This window comes from Phalacrocorax carbo, chromosome 1 (genome assembly GCF_963921805.1).
Source record: "Phalacrocorax carbo chromosome 1, bPhaCar2.1, whole genome shotgun sequence".
In the NCBI taxonomy this organism is placed as follows: Eukaryota; Metazoa; Chordata; class Aves; order Suliformes; family Phalacrocoracidae; genus Phalacrocorax; species Phalacrocorax carbo.
The window spans coordinates 209057612-209068610 of record NC_087513.1 but is presented as its reverse complement, the minus strand read 5'-3'; the positions used below and the strand labels follow the sequence as shown (position 1 = coordinate 209068610).

The 10999-nt window shown below is 42.8% G+C and overlaps 2 long non-coding RNA genes across 5 annotated transcripts in view; one reads left to right on the top strand and one right to left on the bottom strand.

The window, feature by feature from the left end:
* Window positions 1–585: 585 nt before the first annotated feature.
* On the bottom strand, window positions 586–4731 carry LOC135311568 (uncharacterized). 2 transcript variants are annotated; one of them, XR_010371224.1, is made up of 4 exons: window positions 4392–4731; window positions 2214–2345; window positions 1413–1604; window positions 586–1227 (listed from the first exon to the last, which is right to left on the bottom strand). It is a non-coding gene; the product is annotated as an uncharacterized LOC135311568 (long non-coding RNA). The 2 variants fall into 2 exon arrangements; XR_010371223.1 differs by having other exon boundaries at window positions 586–1604; window positions 4392–4730.
* Window positions 2289–10999, top strand: part of LOC135311571 (uncharacterized) — a 49930-nt gene continuing 41219 nt past the window's right edge. For 2 of the 3 annotated variants that reach the window (XR_010371229.1, XR_010371230.1), the window contains exon 1: window positions 2292–2377. This is a non-coding gene — a long non-coding RNA (uncharacterized LOC135311571). Of the gene's footprint in view, window positions 2378–10999 lie in introns of all 3 variants that reach the window. The other variant, XR_010371231.1, reaches the window with a different exon arrangement.

Below are 10999 nucleotides of genomic sequence, written 5' to 3'. Positions count from 1 at the left end.
GACAGTGTAAGTCCATCTTCTCATCCGGCCTTATTGTACATGGACACATTGCCTGAGAAGTTAAAAATGCAGAATACATTCATGCAGTCCCAGAGAAATTACCATCAGAGAAACCTGGGAAAGATGCTGGAGAGAACATGTTCCAGGCTTGCATCAAATAGCACTTGATTCGTAGCTACCCAAAATGATTACTTCAATATGATAATATGAAGTAATGCCAATAATATGATAACACCAAGGCCACAACTGATTTTGGCCTAATGAGTACAGTGGTGGAAAATGTCCCTTTCTGAACACTGACACTGTTTTACAAAGCATGGGGATTTTCCTTTGAGCACTGATGAAACCAAGCCTTACTTAAATGAGGTGGACATCAATTCTGGTTTTGTACTGGGTACATCAAAATCCCCCTCTGGTTTCCTGGTTGCTGAAGCCGTAGGGAATTATTGTCATTCTCCCCAGTTAGTCCACAATATTGTTGACAAAGCCTGCTCAGAGCATATGAAAATAACTTCCTTTTGTGTTGCTGAATGCCCGTTGGAGGGGCACTTTCAGAAACTGATGTTACTTAGAATAATTTGCTTTTGGTGTCTTCTGAGGTGGGATGTTCCCTTTTATCAGTCTCTCAGTTCTTCTTCAAGGGTATAGTCATAAAACAAATGCTTCCCTATTTCTCAGCTCCCTTCTCTGACCACCAAATTCTGTTTTGCAAGGCTCACATGGTTCATTGTTATTACTTAGCAGAAAATTCCATTTTCTTCAGGAAAGATATTTCTTCAGGATGTATGCACAGCACATATGCAGCAATGGGGCCAATCTTTTCTAGTTGGGTAGAAAAGTTGAAGGTCCTCAGAAGGTGGGCTGGCTGTCTGATCATCCAGTACAAGACAATGGCTAGAAGTTCACATCCAGCAGATGTAGTTTCTCTTTTAAAGTGACGTAAGGCCTCATAGGATGTACTTCAGAACTGGCCATTTGAAGCTATATTTGGGTGTTCCTCGCTGGGTTTTGCACTGTTTTGATGCCACAGTATACACACAAGTTAATTTTAAAGAGCAGTCAAACTCTGCTCACAAATTATGTGCATGCAGGGAAGCACCTGCTTGCCAAACACAGGTATGTTCACCACCTCAGAAGAACACTTGTATTCTCATATGTGTAAGGGTTCATCTGTACTTTTTGCAGTTGTAGCCCAAAATCCCTGCCATTTGTGGGAACAGTGAGTCTCTAGGAAAACACAGAAAACAAGGAGAGGTTATGCTCCCCTTCTCTCCTTCCTTTGAAATCTTTTACAGACATCTGCTCAAATCACTGGCTCTACAGGTTGTGAAGGCTTGGGCTAAGTTGCCTTGCCCTTGTTCTCTCTTCCTTCCTAAATATATGAGACAAAATACTTGTAAGCAGAGACTTACTCAACTTTCTGCTTCAACGCCATGGCCTCCACTACTTTCTTCAGGTAGAGAGGAAATTCTCTGACAGCAGGTTCCTGCAGGAGCAGGAATAAAAGTCCCTGCACAGGGAAGCTCACCTTCCTGAGCAGCAGCATGGAGCAGGGAGATCTCAGGCTTTGGTGAGCAGCACTTGTGGACTTCTCTTCCATCCCTCTGCAAAAGAAGAGGTCCAGAGTACGTAGGATCACGGGATGATTCATGTTGGGAAGGACTTTGGGGATCTCTACTCTGACCTCTTGGCCAAAGCAGGATCAGCTATGAATGAAGTCAAACCTGCAAGGACAGAGAGTGCAGAAACTTTCTGGGCCCCTGTCCCACTGCCTGACTGTCCTCTTGGTGAAAAAGCTTTTCCTAACATCCAGTCTGAACATCTGCTGTTGTCTGTAACGCTCATACCATACACCCCTGTGAGGACCTTGACTCTGTTTTCGTGATGACACCACAGGGAAAGCCTTGCCCCATGTCTTTCTGCAATGCTGTAAGGAGGTGATGAAACCATACTATTTAGCCCCCAATAAACATACAGGGCATATGATGCTTGCCTGATTTAGAACTACACTCATCTCTTTACCCCATATCCATGGTACAGGGGCAGGTTGGATGCAGAAAGAGACTGTGAGAAGTCTTGTGAGTTTTAAACGGTCCTGAAATGGCCTGACGACATGGGAAAGCAATCAGCCCTCCTTCACTGGTGTGTCCTGTGGGCAGGAGAGAGCTCTCTCCAGTGCTGGGAATGGAGCCAGCACAACCCGTGACACATACCTGGGCTGCTGGCACTGCTCTCTCCCCTTCCTGGGCAGCAAGAAGTCCAGCCAGCTCCTGAAGCACAGCTCTCTGGAGGGGTGTAGTCAGTCTTGGTCTGTGAAAATTGAGGTTCAGCTGAACTACAGTGGCCTGTAGTTGTCAGAAGAGAGCAAAGGCATGTGGTGAGCACAAATACCTCTGTTTTCTGGTGTGTCCGGTCAGCCTGGTGGGATTATCTTGTGTGTGCTGCTTTGCTTTTCGGTTGGCCCGAGGCCTTGGGGTGGAGGGGATGTTGTAAGGTCTGTACTGCCAGGGTTTTCTGTGTGATAGTGAGTGCTAGAGGCTTGCTGTGTTTGAGAAAGAAAAGGTTAAACCTCCATGTGATACAGTTGTAAGAGGAAAGAAGTAACCCCAGCTGGGAGGTTTATACTGGGATTAGCGGCATCGGCAGCTGTGAACCTGCAGCAGTTTTGCAAACAGCGCTCAGATCACCCCCAGCTCTGGGGAAACATTTCTGCTACAAGGTTGTCCTCCCCCATTCACAGGAGAGGCAAAGTGCAGTCCCTACTCTGGACTCTCCAAAAGCTCATGTATAGCAGAAGGGATTGAATATGGCCGTGTACTTAATTTTACAAAAATAAATGACAGTTCTGTTGAAAAAGAGTCAGGCAAGTGTCAAGTGATCGTATTGCTTCTTTGCTTACCTGCAAAATGATTACTCATTTGCCCTCCTCTTTCCCAGTGTGAAGTGTCCGTTCATTGCTCTTCACACTTGTTTTTGCTTTGCTACTTGTTTCTCCAAGTTCACAACCTCTCTCACTTACATCCTCTCCTCTTCTGGGCAATTACCTCCCTGCCCATGGAAGAACTGCTGAACGCAGGCTGAACACTGCAGCAAAGAGCTTCCGTTGCTGAGTGTGCAATGATATCAAATCCCACTGGAAACTGGAGGCTAACACAGATACCCAAAAGTATGGTGTGCACGTATGTGTGTGAAATATTAGAATATTTAAGCAGTCAAGATTGCTTTTACAACCCTGTGATTTCTCCTAACCTAGTAGGAAGGATTTGTTAATTGTTAGCATTAAAAGCTAAAATCTGTGACACCCAGCGCTTGCCTCCGTTTTAGGAAGACCATAAAGAAATTTGTTAGCCAGTTGGACACATCCTGCTTGAGCAAAAGCCTGTCTAGAAAAAAAAAGCATATTGCAAACTAAGGACTTTCTCTTAACTAGTTTTGCAATGTATTTAATTTGTGATCTTCAGGATGACATTACATTTGGTGTTTTCACTTCACTTTTTCACAGCAGCTGGTTTTGTTCTGAGTTTTGTTTTCAAGGAAGCAGGAAAAAACAAAATCAGAAGGCATAGAAATATATTATCGACGCTGGATTAACTCCTGCTTTATTTGTCATCTGTAATTTTGCTGGCTATTTAGCTTATGGTTGACATTTTGGGGTGGTGGTTGCCTTGTACCTCCTGCCTAAGTTGCCTGTATAGAGATTTCATTCCATGTCTCCAGAGGAGAGCTACAGAGTCAGGGTCTGAGTAGCTTCATGATGCACAAAATGAAGAAAACCGGGATATTCCGTAAGGGCAGAACAAAAAAGACCAGTGGTTTGTTTTTAGACAAACTCGTGTGCCTGCATACCTCATTACCTAAAAAGACATTTGGGACAAATAACAGGTGGGAGAAGAAAGGGAAAAGGTATAGTATAGGGCTCTGACAGATCTCGCTGGTGATAACGTTGCGACCTCAGCTGAGCTGGCAGGACAGAACATACAATTCGTGTGTCCAACACACATGCAGTAGAGCCTGGCATACGAGCTCAGCCTGAGGCTGGAGGTGCAGAGGTGAGTTACCCAAGGCAGAAGGTTTGCTATGAGCATCTGAGAGAGCGGCTGTAGGTCCGTGTTCATGAACATCAACCATGGTGCTCAGGCAATCCAACTGCACGCTAAAATTTGCAACTCATCAGCCTGTGGGATTAGCTTAAAGCTTCCAGACAGATGTGAACCCATGCATGTTTCCATGGATTTAATGTTTAATATAACTCTCCTTCTCAAGAAGGGGGTGTCTATGACAGGTTTGTTATCCTAAAGCAGTTAATAAGAATGCTACACATTTTTTTCTCCCCAAAAAAACTTTGTAGCACTAACTAAAATGCTAAAGTGATACTGAATGATACTTGATACCTGAGTTCCTGAGTTTTCTGGGCAAAGTGCTGAGCAGCCTTTGGGAAGCACACTGATGTTTATATGAGCAGAGGATTCCCCGTAGCTTCTGGGCTCCAGCCGATGAGATGTCCTCCCTGCCTGATCTGGGCTGTCCTGTTGCTCTCTCCTTTGTGAGAAAAGCCTGGTGCATACAACTCTGAAGCAGAGTGTGGTGCCAAGCACTGTTCAAAGGTCTCAGACAAAGCAGAGTTCATGGGGTTTAAAATACCATCCTCTGATTGTGGAGAGAGCTGCTGCTGTAAGGGACTAAGCAACAATTCCTCCCGTAACACCCCCTTCTTCTGTGTTCTTGGCTTGCAAGAAGCAGCTATTGCTACCCAGCAGCTAGGCTGGACAAAGTCTGTTAGGTTAACGCGAAGTTAACATTTGCACTGTGTGTGGGTGGAAGCACAGGGGCTTAGAATCGCTCATTACCACAGAGTAAAATATCTCACTATGAGGAATAATCCTGAAAGCCATTTCTTTTTTTCTTTTTGTACGCAGAAAAAAAATCTGAAACAATATTAATTCTGGAATCTTTGAATTTATTTCATGCAATCTTACCAAAAGGTTTTCTACTCAGACTGAAGTTTGGCAGGATCAAATACGAACTTAGAAATGAAGCACACAAAGAAATAAAACCCGGGCTATTTATATTAGAATATTTGAACTCTTTCTAGTAATACATGAAAGCATGCAATTAACCTCTTCCCTGAATTGTCATTTATCTTTCTAGTGATTCTCCTTCCTCAGGCATGAAGGTTAACAGTGGATGCTTGTTTTGGCAAAGTGTTTTATTTTATAGGGAAAAGTAGCGCTTGTTAGGTAAAAAACTCGTGGTCTGGATGCTCCCATGCTTCTTCCTTTCATCAGTGCAGAAAGAATATGAAACACCAACCCACTGAGATTTTACATTCCTATTGCTCGTAAGCAGAAGCAAAAGACAAAATGGATATTGGATACCTGGTGCAAACAATTAGGTGTGAAATTTGCCATTGCTGGTTTACCGCCATCTCATTTTGGGAAGAATCAGAGGGCAGCTTGGTTGTGCAGTTCATGGACCTTGCTGAAAAGGTGTCAGTGCCCTGTTTGCTACTGGATCTTTGCCTCATGGAGCTGGAGTCAGATTGCCATTTAGGGGTCTTGCTGACATCTGGGGTGCTAGCAACATGCACTAACCATTGGTCCCTGGGTACAACTGGGAAAGGCTGTTCTCAGTTTAAATGTATTTCCCTGGTTTTATTTTTCCAAAAATGAAAAAGAACATATGTTTTTCTAAAGAATGAGCTGCCAACCAAGACTTTAATGACAAAATGATCTAGTTTTTGGATAAAACAAGCAGTAATGAAACACAGAGAGAGTAATTTGGGTTTTGGAAAACAAGTTGGAGATAAAGCCTCTGGGGATTTCTTCCTCCTTTGAAGGGCTCATGCAATTCTTATTCATAATAGTGAAAGCTACACCCACCTGGCAGAGAGATGTGTTTAGCAGAGCACAGCTTCAGTGGCAGCTTTCTATGTCGTGAAGTCACCTAATTTGGATGTGTGGAGGAAGAGGGTAGTGGAGGAAGGAAGTGTGACTAAGTCACAGACTACACATGTGACTTCATACAACTTACAAATAAGCACCCAAGTTCACCATCTGTGGAGCTGGGCAGTGCTTTAACATTTTGATTCATTCAGGGAGAAAAAACAGTAATTATCACGTAGAGATATTCTTGCAGGTGGTCCCAAATAGGGAAAAATGATGGGGCAATGTGATCTCTTCCTATTACTTGAGAGCCAAAATCTTCTCCAAAGATGTACATTAATTTATCAAAAGCATAGTTATCCAGCTGCAGTCCAGCCCATTACCTATACATCCCAGAGAAAACACCTAGTATTTATACTGAGAGCCAAAGTGCCAAGCTGCATACATTCATGGCTTCTCCGCTAGACAGCTCTGTTCAATACGTTTAATAGATTTTCCTGAGCTGTTGTGTATTTGTTTTTCAAGCAGCATTCAGCTGTTTCCTGACTGTGCTAACATAAAAGATAATGAAATTTACTTATTTACCAATGCTTCATGCATATACACAAGCCTAGCTGCACATAAAATATTTCTTGGAACCTGACAACTGCCTTCATGCACGCTGATGATCACTGCAGTGTAATAATAGAGACTGGAGAAAGGAACAAGGGGTAAGCTTTAAGTAGGAAATAAAGAACAGAGGTTTATTAAAGTAGTTTTGCAAAATGAGGGTTTAGTAATGAACTGGGAAAAGAGGTAAGGTAATTGCAACCAGAGAGCAAATATAATAAATAGGTTAGTGTTTCTTTTTCAGAGCGCTTTGCAGTTTTTGTTCAAAAAAGACAAAAAAAAAAAAAAAAAAGCAATGCACGCATCCTACAAACTTTGCATTTATGGTCAATAGATCTAATTACATTGAATATTACTCCTCGGGTCAAATGACTTTGAAATAGGCAAAGGCAGTTAGCTAACTAGCAGCCAGGATTCATAAAAGATCTCTGAGCTGAGGCATTCAAGCCACAGCATAATGCCTTGTGACTTCAAGAGGGTGATTAACTCTTGATTCACTGTTCTGAGAGCAGCAGACAGCAGCCACTTCCTCCTGAGTGATGCTGATACCATGCGCACTGCCTTCAGGCAGAAAGTGTATATCTTACGTGCTTTCCCAGAAATTTTGCAGCTGCTTTCTGCTCTCCCTTGCACTGGTACTGCTCATGCTCTTAGATTTAAGAACTTCTTTCTTATTTGTATTGTAAGACACAAAACTTGTAACATTGCTGACAGCTGGTTTTATGTCCACTCTAGGGAATTTCCTACCTATAATTTTGATGAACATCCATTAGCAAAATGAGGAGATACTGATCCAGTGTTTGCTAGTGTATTGCTAGCAACATGATGAATGCCAGGTTGTAGGAAGCTATGATTTTGTCTGCTTAAATGAGGTACATTTCTATTCTTTGTCATTGGAGAAAAAAATCATCAGACAGTAACTCAGACCCTAGAATTCTGAGGCTGTTGTTGACTAAAGTGGACAGCGTGGGTGACCATGTGCCTGACTTGAGTGGGTAAATGAAACGCTCTGTACTGCTAAATCATTTATCAGTTACTAACTCATTTTCACACTGTTTGGACGTGGCCTCTTCTCTAGCAGATGTTTCTTGGGTACAGCTAGTTGGAATGGTCTGGAATAAACCCAGGGGAGAAAGAGCTAACCAGCAGTGCACTCTGTGTAGCAGCACAGATGTACTCTTAGGAGCTTAAAGGTGGGTGGGATGGATGCAGGGTTCATTACTCTGTGGGGCCCCATAGTTCTTTATCTAGGCATAGAGTTTGCAGATCGCTCCATGAAGGAGCTCTTTGCTTCTCATTGTACCCTACAAATAGTGCTAATAAGTACAGGATGTTTCCACTCATCAGGGGTTATTCCGGGGGTGTGTGTGTGTGTTCTAGAACATTCCTTTCTAATGTCCAAGTACAGTATTAGCTATTCAAGAAAAGGAAATAACTGTGTGGGGCCAAAGGCTCTTTAACAGCCTGCCTGGGCAATGTAGAGGTGATTCAGCAATTGTGCTGCCAAACCATGAATAACATAGGTCACCCCTGAAGGTCTGATTTAATGATTATTGATTGTGCCACTACTGGACCAGCCAGGAAAACACACTCCACACAGTCATACTTCTGCTGAATCAACCTGAAAGCTCGTTTTGACATTTTTATGACCTCTTTTTTTTTTAAATGTCTTTGTGAAAGACCAGCAGTACGTTGTAACACCATGACATTAGTGATGTGGTGGACAGATGCCACTCAGAGCTTGCTGATAGAAAATTAGCCTACCAGTATTTTGTGAAGAAATGTGAATCGTTAGAGTTTCCTCACTTTGAAGCCTGAGGCTGTGCTGCTTATCTGATAATAGGAATCTTATAGCTGTCTTCACATGACCTGCAATCACAGTTCAAAGAGAAGAGGAACAGAGAAGTGACAGACAGTGAAAGAACAGGACAAGTCCTAATCAGTGGTTTTATGGTCAGGTTTTAAGTGATCTTATTGTTCACTCACGGTTGGTTTTTTCTTCTTTTTTTCTTCTTACCAGTTCCCATCACGTGTGTGTTTTTATCAGTTCTAAATCTTACCCCTAAAAAGCACAAAGTGCAGCTAAAATCTTATCTTCTGGTGTCAGTCAGCTTCATGACTTTGCATCAGACTCTGTCTCATTTGTAAAGATTAACTTACCTTTGACCTTCCCAAGAGGCCCAATTAGCCCCTAAGAAGGCGGCTAAAAGTTGACTTTTAAAAACAGTTCTCCCGCTTCTTCATTTGTCTTGAGTCCAAGGCCTAGAAGCTGGTAATTTTTATTAGATGCATTTCAAGTCTGCACATTCAGGGCTAAAAAACCACACCAAACAACCCAAACCAAACAAAAAAAAATCAATAAAGATTAAAACACATATTAGTTGTGTGTGAACAGTGCAAAACTTATCGGTAAAAATCAGTTGCAAAGTGTATTGACCTGTTTTTCTCAACACTACAGGTACAGGAGATTCAGAGTTCAATTTAGCATGAAAAGAGTTTGCAGTTCTTCCTAGGTTTCTAGCTCATGCAGCCACAATAGTATCCTGTTGATGACATGAGATAGTCTCACCTAGTATTTGTAACAGAGGATACCAGATGAGAATAGAATAGGGTACCAGATGAGAATCGCATCAGCAGAACTTCACCCTGCACAAATTGTATCTTCCTGTACATTTTAGAATTGCTGAATGGCCAGACCAAGGATAAAACACAGAGGTTAAACAGTAGGCTCATGAGGATCTGTTCCTGTCTCCCCTTCAAATCTTGCCTGTCATTGCTTCAGATTCCCAGCTGAATATAAGCGAATAATCATCAGCTAATTGTGATGATGTGAAGCTCTTGTCCCTAAATCAGGGCTCTGCACCCAGTCTGCAAAACATTAATCAAATTAACACACTGAGTCAATATATTTGTCTTTATTGCCAGCCTGCAGAGTGGGGTGCCAGGCATTTAACAGCAGCCAGCACACCTTTTAGAAACACATGGGGATCTTTTATACAAAACAATAACAAGAGAAGTTACATTAAAATATCTGACTGGTTACTTGTACAAAAGTTTTTCCGGGCATGTCTTACTTTTAGTTTGGCTCATTACATTAAGGTGGGCTCACATTTACACCTAAGGTCTTTCTCCTAGGGGTATGCTTTTTAGTACTGTAATTACCTAAGGTAACCAGAGATCATACCTTCATCCTATCAGTTATCACTGAGTTAGGGTGTTACTTCACCACCTGCTGTGGCTTCTGCCTCAACAATGGCTAGCCCCAAGCCAGATATTTCATAGAACCATAGAATCACTAAGGTTGGAAAAGACTTCTAGGATCATCAAGTCCAAACATCAACCCAACACCCCCAGGCCTCCTAAAACATGCCCCAAAGTGCCATGTCTACATATTTTTTTAACCCTTCCAGGGATGGCGACTCCACCACCTCTCTGCGCAGCCTGTTCCAATGCCTGACCACTCTTTCAGTAAAGAAATTTTTCATAATATCCAACCTAAACCTCCCCTGGTGCAGCTTGAAGCTGTTTCCTCTCATCCTATCACTAGTGACTGGGAGAAGACACCAACCCCCACCTCACTACAGCCTCCTTTCAGGTAATTGCAAAGAGCCTCTTCTCCAGGCTAAACAATCCCAGTTCCCTCAAAGATTTGCAGATATTTGTTTTAGGGGCTTTCTATATTCTCTGTTCAAGGTTTCAAGGCCAACCATTCAGAATACTCTTTGTCCAAAAAAGTGATTAATAGTGTCAAAATTAAGCCTCACTGCTGGCTTAATGAATAAAAACGTCCCTGGCAAGGTGGGCAGGTCTGAGGCTTAGCTAGTTGCACGGACCATGAGAAATTGGTGGATGGTAACAGCTTACAGGGTGAGAAGGTGACAAAAGTAATGGATAACAGCACGTGGGATGGACGAATTTTAGCGGTGTTTAAGGGTAAATTGTGTGAGAAACAGCCAGACCCCACCAACACCTGGTGGGAAGCACTGGGGACCTCTGGGTAATTGAGGTGGCAAGGCCTGGGAAACCACTTCAGCAATGGCTGGCTGGGCTGATTATTTGGGAGGATACAGGGCCAGAAAAAGGGAGACATTGAGATGGACTGGGAAAGAACAAGCTTGAGAACATGGGGAAAAGGGAGAATAAAAGGAGCTTGTTATGTATAAGCAAGTGGGCTGGTTAACATCTTTGCCTGGCCAAACCCTGTGCCCCATACTTGCAGTCTATCCTATCTTCTTGTTAAAACCTGTTCAATTTTCTGCACGAGCACACTTTCAGTTCTGTACGTGAGATGTTCACCAACTTCACTAGCTAGTGAATAGGACAAGGGGTCTTGTCTTATTCGAAAGAAAGTGAAGATGTGAGCCTAAAGAAAGGGAGGAGGTGAGACAGCTAAGGTGAGACAGCTAAGGTAAGACCTATAGACTGCTGTCAAAGGGGCAGCTTCTACTCCCTGTGGACTTTATATTACAGCAGTGGGTGGCAGCCCCAGGGTGCCTGCATCATTCACG